General features: G+C 29.3%; 1 protein-coding gene across 6 annotated transcripts in view; it reads left to right on the forward strand.

The window, feature by feature from the left end:
* The first annotated feature begins 563 nt into the window (after positions 1–563).
* Positions 564–11,862, forward strand: part of Fas2 (neural cell adhesion molecule fasciclin 2) — a 184,049-nt gene continuing 172,750 nt past the window's right edge. For 4 of the 6 annotated variants that reach the window (XM_073977552.1, XM_073977554.1, XM_073977553.1 and 1 more), the window contains exon 1: positions 576–1,512. The gene's annotated coding sequence lies outside the window, so the exon portion shown is untranslated. Of the gene's footprint in view, positions 1,513–11,862 lie in introns of all 6 variants that reach the window. The other 2 variants (XM_073977555.1, XM_073977558.1) reach the window with 2 other exon arrangements.

Consider the following 11,862-nt stretch of genomic DNA (forward strand, 5'->3'; position numbering starts at 1 on the left):
TAGTAGAAATTTCACGATCTGCAAATTATGGATCAAATCTGTTACTTCCTTAGGGGAGTTATCGTGCGGTCAAATTTTCCTAAATTTTTCGAACTATTGTGGGAGAGGTACCGGAAGGAGTGGACCGATATAGCCCATCTTCGAACTTAAACTAAGTTTGGACAAAATATTACGAAAGCCAAATTTTGGATCAAATCGGTTGATCCGTTCGAGAGTTATCGTGCGCTCCAGCCAGCCAGCCAGACAGACCGACAGACGGACGGACATTGTTCAACCGACTCCAAATTGTCTGAAACACATTTCGTCCAAACATACTTGGGGTCTAAAACCATTATTTCGATGAGGCACATTTTGTCCGTATGAAAGTGTATATACCCTCGTTAGCATAAATGCTGAGGGTATAAACACGCATTCCAATTTTTTAATAATTCCCAAACTGCATTCTCTAATGTATCTCAACATTATTACTTAGTCAGAGAGCAACACACAACATTGCATTGTGATGTTGCAAAGTATTGCGTGAGCAACAAACACATCAGCATATAGTATTTGTATTGAATGTTCTTATTCGTAACAGTTCAGTTAATACGAAAACAGCGAAGCGTTAAGAACAAAACACAAAGCGTCGCAGTTCGAAAAAGAACGCATACGAATGAATTGAACATACGCGGCAATAAACGCTAGCAACATTATACGAAAAACATAATAAGAAAAGAGCAGCAGCAGCAATTCAAATTGTTTTGAATGGTGAAGTAATGAGAACCAGTTTCTGCATTGTCAAAAACACACAACGGAAAAACAAGTGAGGAAAAGGAAACGTTAATCACTAACACACACACATATATATATATACTTCGTATTGGTGGCAAGAGAAAGAGCAAGAGAGAGTGTACATTTCATGTTGAGAGGCAAATTGGTGGCGTATGAGTTTTGTGTGCCGCTTCGCTTTGTAGGTTTGAGTTTTAACGGCCGCCAAACAAAAAGACAGTTGTTTAACGATAACGAACGTGTTAAGAACGTTTTTGGCTAATAGCGAATGAACCGAAAATAATATAATACAGCGGGCCAAGTGTGAAGTGAATAAAAAAAAAAACAAGAATATTTAAGAGAATTCTCAAGACAAAGACACAATTCTATTTGTCTTTTGTTTTAAGTGAATTTCAATTGAGGATCACGAATTCTAATTAAATAAACAACAATAAAATAAAAAAAGTAATTTTAAAGTTAAAATATTTTTGTGCTAAGAATTGAAGTTAAATAATTATCAAATAAAAAAGAAACACCTTTGTTGTGAATAGTTTTTTTCATTTCGCTGTTGCGTGTGACAAACCAAAACAGCCAATTATAAATTAGTGGTAGTGTGTCAATGTCTGAGTAGCCAACGACGACTCCATCAGCACCCACCTCCCGTTTCCCCACCAGCCAGCCATAACGCCAACAACTGTAGTTTACTTGACACTCACGTGCTGACCAAAAAAAAGTGGAAATCACAAGCAATTGGAAAATTAAATGGTTAGTGTAAAAATAATACAAGAATATAAATAAACAAAAAAATAAATAATTTTTATTTGATATTTTTAACAATAATATTTGAAAAAACATTTAAACTTAAGTTATATTTTACAACAATATTAAAAAAAACTCTTAAAAATTAGCTAAAGATTTACGAAACTCAGTCGTGAGTCTAACCAATTTACACAATATCAAAAACAGATTAAAAATTATATAAATGTGTAATGGTATAAAATAATGAAATTAAACAACAAGTAAAACTTCTGCGAACATTCTCAGATTTTAAACAAAAATTTAGAATCTAAATGAGAAAATTCTTTACAAGAATTGAAGGAAATGTTTAGCCCAAAAAATCGCAACAGTTCAACCGTCAAAAGTATATAATAATTATTATTTTGGAAAGTTTAGGAACTACCAAAATACGAATTTTTATTATTTAAAAATCCAAAAAGCCTGATAGGCGCCTTTAGGGCTTAGGGTATAATTACAGAGCCTTCTCTAAGGACCCAAATTGCCCGGTGTTGGTACAATCCTATGCGGGGCTAAACCGCCCTAAAAAGCGCAACATTTCTACCTATAGAAAATAAATTTTGGTAGTTACCAAATTTTCCAAAATAAAAATTATTATGTACTTTAGACGGTATAACTGTTACGATTTTTAGGGCGGCTTAGCCCCCATATGGTTGGACCAACACCAGGCAATTTGGGCCTTAGGGAAGCCTTTGTAAGCTCTAAAGGTGCCTATCAAACTTTTTGAATTAATAAATTTCAATAAAAATTCGTAGTTTTAGATTGAACGTTTTATGGAAATAGTTTTTAGTAAAACCGAGGTTTTGAGTAAATCTAATGCTGAGTTTATCGTAAGAATCAACTTTTGTAACGCATAAAATTCCTTATACTAGTTTTGGGTTATAAAAACCAATTTGGCCTAATAAGAGGCTTTACACAAAATTTAAGGAACCACTAGAAATTCGATTTACATTCCCAGTAAAATTTTTATTTAATATTAACACATCTAAGGCCGGGATTTTTTATTTTAAATTAAAATGCCAGTTTAAAAAAACCTTTTTTCTCCAAAACGTATAAATTTCTTGAAATTGGGCCTTCTATTAAAAATTCCGCAAGCTTTGAAGGATAATTTAACTGTATACTAGGGTTATGACTTTTTGACCTTTTTTTCAAAAATGATTTTCTGTAGTGACAATGAATGAACTTTTGCCTATTAATGCCAAAAATAACGTTCATTCCAGTTAATTATAAAAAAATATGACACACAATCAATCCACTTTTATTTATTTATTTATTTATTTATTTATTTATTTATTTATTTATTTATTTATTTATTTATTTATTTATTTATTTATTTATTTATTTATTTATTTATTTATTTATTTATTTATTTATTTATTTATTTATTTATTTATTTATTTATTTATTTATTTATTTATTTATTTATTTATTTATTTATTTATTTATTTATTTATTTATTTATTTATTTATTTATTTATTTATTTATTTATTTATTTATTTATTTATTTATTTATTTATTTATTTATTTATTTATTTATTTATTTATTTATTTATTTATTTATTTATTTATTTATTTATTTATTTATTTATTTATTTATTTATTTATTTATTTATTTATTTATTTATTTATTTATTTATTTATTTATTTATTTATTTATTTATTTATTTATTTATTTATTTATTTATTTATTTATTTATTTATTTATTTATTTATTTATTTATTTATTTATTTATTTATTTATTTATTTATTTATTTATTTATTTATTTATTTATTTATTTATTTATTTATTTATTTATTTATTTATTTATTTATTTATTTATTTATTTATTTATTTATTTATTTATTTGTTTATTTATTTATTTATTTATTTATTTATTTATTTATTTATTTATTTATCTATTTATTTATTTATTTATTTATTTATTTATTTATTTATTTATTTATTTATTTATTTATTTATTTATTTATTTATTTATTTATTTATTTATTTATTTATATATTTATTTATTTATTATTATTATTATTATTATTTTTTCTTTTTGAAAAAATACTATGAAATGAAAAAAATCCCAAAAAATTATTTCCTGTTGCACGAATGAATGACCTTTTGCCTATTAACAACTAAAAACTTTTATGTCATATAAATACTGAAAAAAGTCACGCATAAACCACTTTCAATTGATATTTTGTTTATGTCATGTGGTTTAATGCAATAAGAAAATGCAAGAAACCCCACAGAAATATATGAAAATAACCGAGTTTTACATGTATTTTTGGAACCATGTTTTATGCCTTTTAAATGGCTTAAAATATTAAACTTAAAATATTTTATTCCATTAATATTTTTTATCTAAAAAAGATCACAATTATATTATAAAATATTTATTAGTTAACTTTGAGACATATTTGTAAGCCTTTTATCTTTTGTTTTTAATATTTCAATATTTTTACAATTCTAATCAAGTTTCACATTAGCGCCAGTCATTATCATTTTCTGAAATCTTGCATTGGTTTTCTTCATTTACACACATTTTTGCCCCCGTCCATCACTGTATATTGAATGAAATGAAGTCAAAACATAATAAAACTCATTTTCGCTTTATATTCAGATGATTTTTTTATTTCACTTTGCTTTTCGGTGTTTTTTATAAACTATTTCTGTTGGTTGTTGGTTTATCCGGCGCTGTCATCTTTTTTGCTCTCCAAGTTATTTTTAGTTGTGTTGTTTGGCAATACCAAGAAGCAAAAACCGGCACAAGAGTCCATAGTAAAAGATAAAAAAACACGGCTAAGACAAAAAATATGCGTCTATATCCCGATGCAGAGGCCCAAAAACAAACAAAAATACCGTAGAAAATATACATAAAAGCAATATGACAAAAACATTAACAATAAATGGAAGCAACGAAAAATAATAAACAAATCAATGGAGTCAATAAACGTTTAAATTGCTATAAAAACAAATTGAAATATAAGGAAACTGGGGGGAATTTGAAAAAATGCAAACACACAAAACAGAAAATAATAAGAATTTTCCATTCGAAATTAAAAGAAATTATTTTTCAAATATGTTATTTTTATTTTTTAAAAAAATAATATATTTTCGCAAATATTTTTGTTGTTTTTGGGAAAACCGGAAAGTGAGAATACTAGACACTTAAAGAGTTCGGGTTTTCGCTCAAAAATGCTGAAAAAAACAATTGATCATTCCTTTCGCCGGGATGAAATCATGATATTGGTAACGATCGGTAAAATATTGCAACACTGTCAGTTCGCTTTGAACTCTGTAACAAAAAGTAATGATGAAGTTTAATACTCCAGACTTAAAAACAATCAAAATAAAAAATATTTTTGCTCAGTAATGAAAAATACTCACGATAATATATTTCTTTTTTAGAAAATTTTAAGAAAATATTTGACCTATTTAGACAATTTATAAACCACATAACCACATTCTTGCTTTAAGAAGTTATGGCCACTTATTTTGCACGAAAAAAATCTATTTTTCAAAATTTTTTATAAGAAATCTATCAAACTTTTTTGGAAGATTTTGTTACCATGTGAAAGGTCACACCTTGAGCTACTTTCTGAATTTGTTTTGTATATTGCACAGTGTACTGACAAACGGCCGCCTACGAAACACTGTTTTTACTAAAGCAGTTTGCGGTGCCCACTGTAGCTCGAAAACGAATATACCGATCAGCATATATTTTTGTGGGATCATTAAGAATCTAATTATCTTGCCCTTAAGCATAGCAGAATCAAAGAATATCCATTTAAAAAGGGTGAACTGTCAAAGTCAAAATTTCAATTTTAACTAAAAAATTGGTGTTTTTCGCCATAAATCCGCCAAAATTTTTTAAAAAAAGTTTCTCGCTTTTGCGTAAGCTTTTTATGACAAGGAAAATCGAGAAAATAGAGCTAAAAATATGAGACACGTGTATCGGCGTTTTTAAAGTTTACGTCGGAAAGTAACCAAAATAAGCGGGGCAAGTTCCGCCCATTTTTAATTTCTTCGAAATATTCGAATTAAGATATCTTGGAATTCTTGCATTTCAGGTATATAGCGTCTTTGGCAGCTTTACTCAGGAAGGTATGGGGAATATTTTTGATAAAAATTTTAACTCTCATGCGGTTCATCAAAGGGGTCTTTTTTTGTCTTTTTTTTGAAAATCTTTCAAAAACTCCTTAAAAATGTGATCGTATCAAATCCAAATAGTCTACAAAATTGTTCGCCATAAAATTTTACTATAGATCTCAGAATACACCAAATCTGTAACTCTTGTCTAATCGCCAGGAATCTCTAAAAATGAAAAACACGTTTTAGGGTTAAAGTCGGTCTTCATCTGAGTTTATTCAAAATTGTCCCACAAAACATAATTTTAGAGAGATGATGTCAGAGACAAAAATATTCTCCATCAAATTTCAATATGGGTCACCAGAGAAATGAAATGTCTATTTACATTTTATAGCATGAAAATATCAGTATCAATTTTGCTGAAAAAAACATGAAAATATTTCCCAATTTTTTGATGAAAATTGTTTCCTTCTTTTTTGAGTTGATACATGGAAGTAATATAAAACTTGGTTATAGGTGAAAAGTGTCAAGGGATGAACAATTCTACACAAAATTTCACTATGAGCTTCAAAAAAAACCATATATCTATGTATACTATTTCCTTAAAAAATTAGATTACAAATTTATATATATTAGGATGAAATTATATGTTTTAATTTTGGGCTGTTATTTTTAGATTCCATACTGGATCAAAATCTAGCAAAATCCTTTACTTTTTGGGAATATTGTTAAAGAAAGAAATGTTCCAAAAGAAATTTCATTGTGAGTCTCTGAATAAAAGAAATCTGTAACCATAACGAATAACATTCTTAGCAGCACTTGTTTTTGGTGTAGGGTTTAGGGCCGTATTTTACAATTTTTAACCAGATTGTCGTTGTGATTAAAAAATATAAATAACTTATTGATGATTTTTCGTTATAAATTCATACAGAAGATGTTGTGTGTTCAATTTAAATAGCTTTAAAAACATTTGTGGTGAATATATATTTGAAAAATATAGAAAACCCAGATCGGACCTGCCAAAATTGCGTATTTTTAATACTTTTAACTTAAATTACGTATTTAGGATAAACCATTGGTTGCTTATATTGTATGTGAAAATACATTTGAGGTCTACGGCTATGGTCCAGTGAAAATATAGGTGTCATATGAGCTCTCACATGTACAATTTGGTGTGGTCCAAAAAACTACAATGATGGGACTCACTTCTACAGGGTAACACAGTGGATAAATTATCGACCAAAAGTGTCATCTCTAAGAAGAGCGGCTTTTGCTTTTTTTCTTATTCTTCTTCTCGAAGCATCCTAGATCGTCACGTTCCTTTTTTTCCAATAAATTCATAGTGTAGACCGCCAGAGTCTAAACCCAATAAGTGTTGTTTCATTTCATCCTCATCACACAATCATTTTGCAACACGTAATTATCTTCATAATACTTTTTGTGTTGTTAATTTTTATAATAATAGTGGTTTGTCATCATACAATAACAAATTCCCGGTTCTAATCCATTTTATGGTTCTGGAACCTTGTACCGTCTCTATTGACTCACTACTTCCAATGTCTACACTTATTTACTTGCTATCTCCAAAGTCAATAAACGGTTCCTCAGGAACTATTGGCTTACTACTGAACTACTAGTTCCAATGTCACTAGTGATTTTTGAATGACACGTTCATACAAAATGTCTATTGGAAATTACATGAGTTGTCAACAATTTGTCAGTAGTACTGTTGACAATGTCAGAAGTAAGTCAGTATGGATTCACTATTGACATTTCCTACAGGGTTATATCTTGAGTAAATTTCTAAAACTTATACAGTCTAACTTCTCTATAACGAACATCTTTATAAAGAATGCTCTATAAAAAATCCAAAAAAAAATAATTCTGACACAAAATAATTGTTTATAACAAATTTTCTCTATAAGGAAGTAATTTTTGTTTATGTTTAGGGAAGTTCGACTGTATTTTCAAACCCCCCAAATTCATTTTGTGTCATAATCGATTTATAATAATAACTAATATTAAAAGAAAATTAAGCAGAATTTTTAAAACGTTTCCTCAGGCCAAATGAAGATATTTTCTAGAGATCTTTAGAACCAACGATTTTCACATGTACCCACCTACCTGTTAATGAATTGATTATTGCCAAGTATTAACCAGTTTGATTTATTAGTATGTATTGTTTTCCTCTCCCCATATGTGTTAATAATTTGTTTATAAAATTACTGTATTGTTTATTAAAGCTCTGAACCGGTTTCATATTGCAAAATACTGTAAAAAATACAACGTAAAATAAACAAAGAAAAAATATATACCTAATAATTCTTCATTCATAAAGAATGTTCTTCTCTACTCGACATGGATTGGATTCATGACAAAATCAATGACGTTTTATCATATTTTTTACTTTTTTCTGATAATGAAATAACTCAGTTAACTTTTCTTGGACAAAGGTCTCTTCAAGTGAGTCATATTTCTCCATTAATTCTCTAGAAAAAATTAAGCTATTGATCATTTATCATGTTTGCCACATGCGAAGCTTTAATATTCCCAACTGCAGTACAGTTTGTTGTCTTGATTTGTTTGGATAACTTGACCCCAATTGCTCAAATTTATTATTATTTATAATATCTCCCAGATAACCTACAATCTTTAATAGATTTTTTGGGTATTTTTTTAATGATTGAATCAATTGTTACACCCATAGTCGTCGAAAGAAAGACAGTACAGGTTGTATTTTTTTATAAATCGAGAGAGTCATCAATTAATCTGCTTCTCTTTGATAAACAAAACTTAGTAAAATTTTTATACACAGAAAACAAAGGCAGAGCGGGAGCGTACCAAACCCCCCATTAAAGATCTTTAACTCTTCTCTCCAATCTTAATTATCAAAGAGAATGGAAATATGGGATCTGTCTCCACTATGTGCTTTTGACTGATTGCCTTTTGTTACCTCAATTGACTTGATGTCTGCTACTTCCTCTTGTGTTACTCCGTGTGCCAGCTCTCGTGAATATTGAACACTCTTTAGCTTTACCCCATTCTGTTTGGTTTGACTTTGCTGCATGGCTACTCTTGTTATCAACCAAACAATACCTGTTTTGTGGTATTTATCTGAGTTACTGTTGTTGCTGTTGTTGCAGCCTACCTATACAGGTAAATATGTACTGTATCCGACAATACCACAAACATTTTGTTTGCATTCCAATTGTTGATTGTTGTAAGTCAAGCATAACGCCAAAGTTCTCTTGGCGCTCTTTGTATCTGTGTCTCTGGGAGTTGCTTTGTGTGTGAGTTTGTTGGTTTTTATCGGTCAAATGGAATTAAGGTTTTTACACTAAACTACAAATGTAAAATAATTAAAAAATAATTCTAAAATGGGAAAATCCTCATTGTTGTTGTAAAAAACAAAACAAAAATGCATTTGAAAGAAGACAAGTTCGAGGACAGCGAAGCCGCTCCACATCCGATATGTCTGAGGAGCCTTTACCGAAGGCGAAACATGCATGTCACATAGTGGTGGGTGTGTGGGTTCGAATCGTCGGCTTTCCTTTTTCACTTGCATTATAGATCATAAAGCTCGATTAATAAATTAAAAAATTAATACCAAAAAAAATGATCTTCGCCTAAAAAGGCAAAATTTCAAAAAAAAAAAAAAATATATAATTCATTTAATTAAAAATTACAATTTAAGAAATTATTGAAATGTAATCAGAAAATGGCTCCGCACAGTGGTTCAGGAATCGATTTTCCTGCCAAAACCTCAATTTTTTCTATTGTTAATTTCTATATGGGATTCGAAAGTAAACATATTGAAACTAAGGAAACAAAAAAATTTAGGTCAAACTATTGGACGATGTGGGCGTGGCGTGCTCCTAAAGACGAGCATTTTTTCGCAATTTTGGAATATACGTCATTTTTGCAAATTTCTGGAGAAAAAAATACATATACATATATTTCTCGGAAACTAATGACAGATATTGTGTTCATTGCCTTTTTGTTAGGTACGTTTTACAACCGTTTACCGTAGCGTTTACACGAAGTAAGCTATTTTAGTTTTCCTCAGGTACTAAATTTTAGTGAAATTTAAATTTTAGTGGACAAGAACTTTTAGGGAACAGCTTGGAACAATGTTCCGTTTTCACAGAATGATGCCCGAGAGTGTCCATATGGGACGCTCAGCGCCAAAACGGCCTAACCCATATGTGCAACAAAATCAAACTGACTTGAAATAAATACTAAAAAACTCCATATTGCGTTATTTAGCAGGTAGCATAACTTAGTATTACACAATGCAATAGGGAATTTTTTAGTATTTATTTCAAAAGGTTTCGGATAGATCTTTATAGCCTATTTGATTTTTTTGAATATGTGAGTTAGGCCGTTTTGGCGCTGAGCGCCACATATATTGTTTTGTACCAAAACCATTCCGTCCGTTTAACACTTTTTAAATTTTTTTTTTTTTGAAATTTTTTTTAAGTCTGGAGTATTACCCCAATGGCTTAAACTTTATCATTACTTTCTGTTGCAGAGAGTAATGTTTTTCAAAACGAACTGAAAGTGTTGCAAAATTTTACTGATTTTTTGAAATTACATTTGTAAAAATGTGGGTTTTTCCATACCATTTCCCATATAAAATAAAGCTTTTTACACAAATGGACATTTTTTAATATATGAGTTATATAAGTTTTATGAAAACCCAAGGAGATTTTTTTTTTTAAATTTTGAAAAAAAAATTAAAAAAAAAATTTGAAATTTTTTTTAATTTTTTTTTTTTTGTATTTTTATTGTTTTTTGATTGGTGTTTGACCTTTTTCAAATAGTTAGAACATATGAACAAATCAAAACCAAAATATGAAAAAAACTACATTTTTTAACTTTGACCTTGAATACCTTTGCATTTACTAAACAGAATTCAAATGATTTTAATGCATCAGAAAGCTGATTATGTTATCCGTAGAATAGTTATCCAAATATCTCAACAATCCGTTCAAAAGTTTCAGAGTTTTGACCAGGAAAGAACGATTCTGAACCACTGTGCTACGTCATTGACTGATGCAACTATGAAATGTTCAAAGAACATAAAATTTATCTCAAATAAAAACGAAATACAAATTATCAAATTCGAAAAAATGACAACAACCGTGGTAAAAAAATGGATATGTCTGTGCTTATGTTGACACCATACGGTGTTGAGTTTTGAATCTACTTTTTTCCCTCTCTGTATTTTATTAGGAGAAATTAGGTCTGATCGATAACCCAAAAGTTCGTAAAAATTTGTACAAACTTTTACAAAATGATGTTCGATGTCGAACTTGTTCAGAAACAGTGAAATGAGAAGTAGTTGCAAGTATTTCCAAGAATTTGCAAATATTTTTTTACTTGCAAAGTTATCGAACAAACCTATTGTCACTTCTTTATATGTGACTTCAATATTTAATAATACCACGTTTACATATATGTGTATAACTGGATTTAATAAATCTAAAATTTAATTCCTCATAAGGAAGGTTAAACCGGCAAAAACCTATAATGTAAACATGGCGTAAGTTTCGGTGAAAATTGTGGCGCTTTTCATTTACTCAAGAATTAAATATTTTTTCCTAAACGATTGGGCGCCACATTGAATATCATGTCTCAAAATATGTTTTTTTTTTACATAAAACCCAATAAAATTAAATTTAATATCTAACTTCCTGACCTATCCCCCTCGAAATTGTCTAAACACCATTTTCCTAATTTTCATTACAAAAACATAACTTCAGACAAAAAACAAAAACGTTACAAAATTTACATTTACAGACATTCCTGAAAACGTGAGGCATGCATATGAATGTGTGTATGTGTCTAGCTGGCGGGTTGGCTAGTAAATGACTTTGGCGACTGGTCTTCCTTTTTTCACCAAATGCCTGGACTAAAACAACCAACACCACCGCTACTTCTGCCACACAAACCAGGCTGGCTTTAAGTCAAGTGATGTTGTACATTGGTTATTTCTCATAATACAGGTGGTAACGGAAATCAGATGGTTGCACATTCATAACCATAGAAAAAACACGTTTGTGGAATGTTTAATGATGCAAGACGACGACGACACAACCCATCCAGCCAGCAATTCAACCCGTAAAATGATGTTGCGTTGTAGACATAGAAAACCACTTCAACAAACTGAAATGCTGCCACAACAAGTTAATGTTGCACTCACAGTTACAAGTGCCGTTTGTGCAACCTGGAAAAACA

The sequence above is a fragment of the Musca autumnalis genome, unplaced genomic scaffold (assembly GCF_047663935.1).
Source record: "Musca autumnalis isolate F117 unplaced genomic scaffold, ASM4766393v1 scaffold_3, whole genome shotgun sequence".
NCBI lineage: Eukaryota > Metazoa > Arthropoda > Insecta > Diptera > Muscidae > Musca > Musca autumnalis.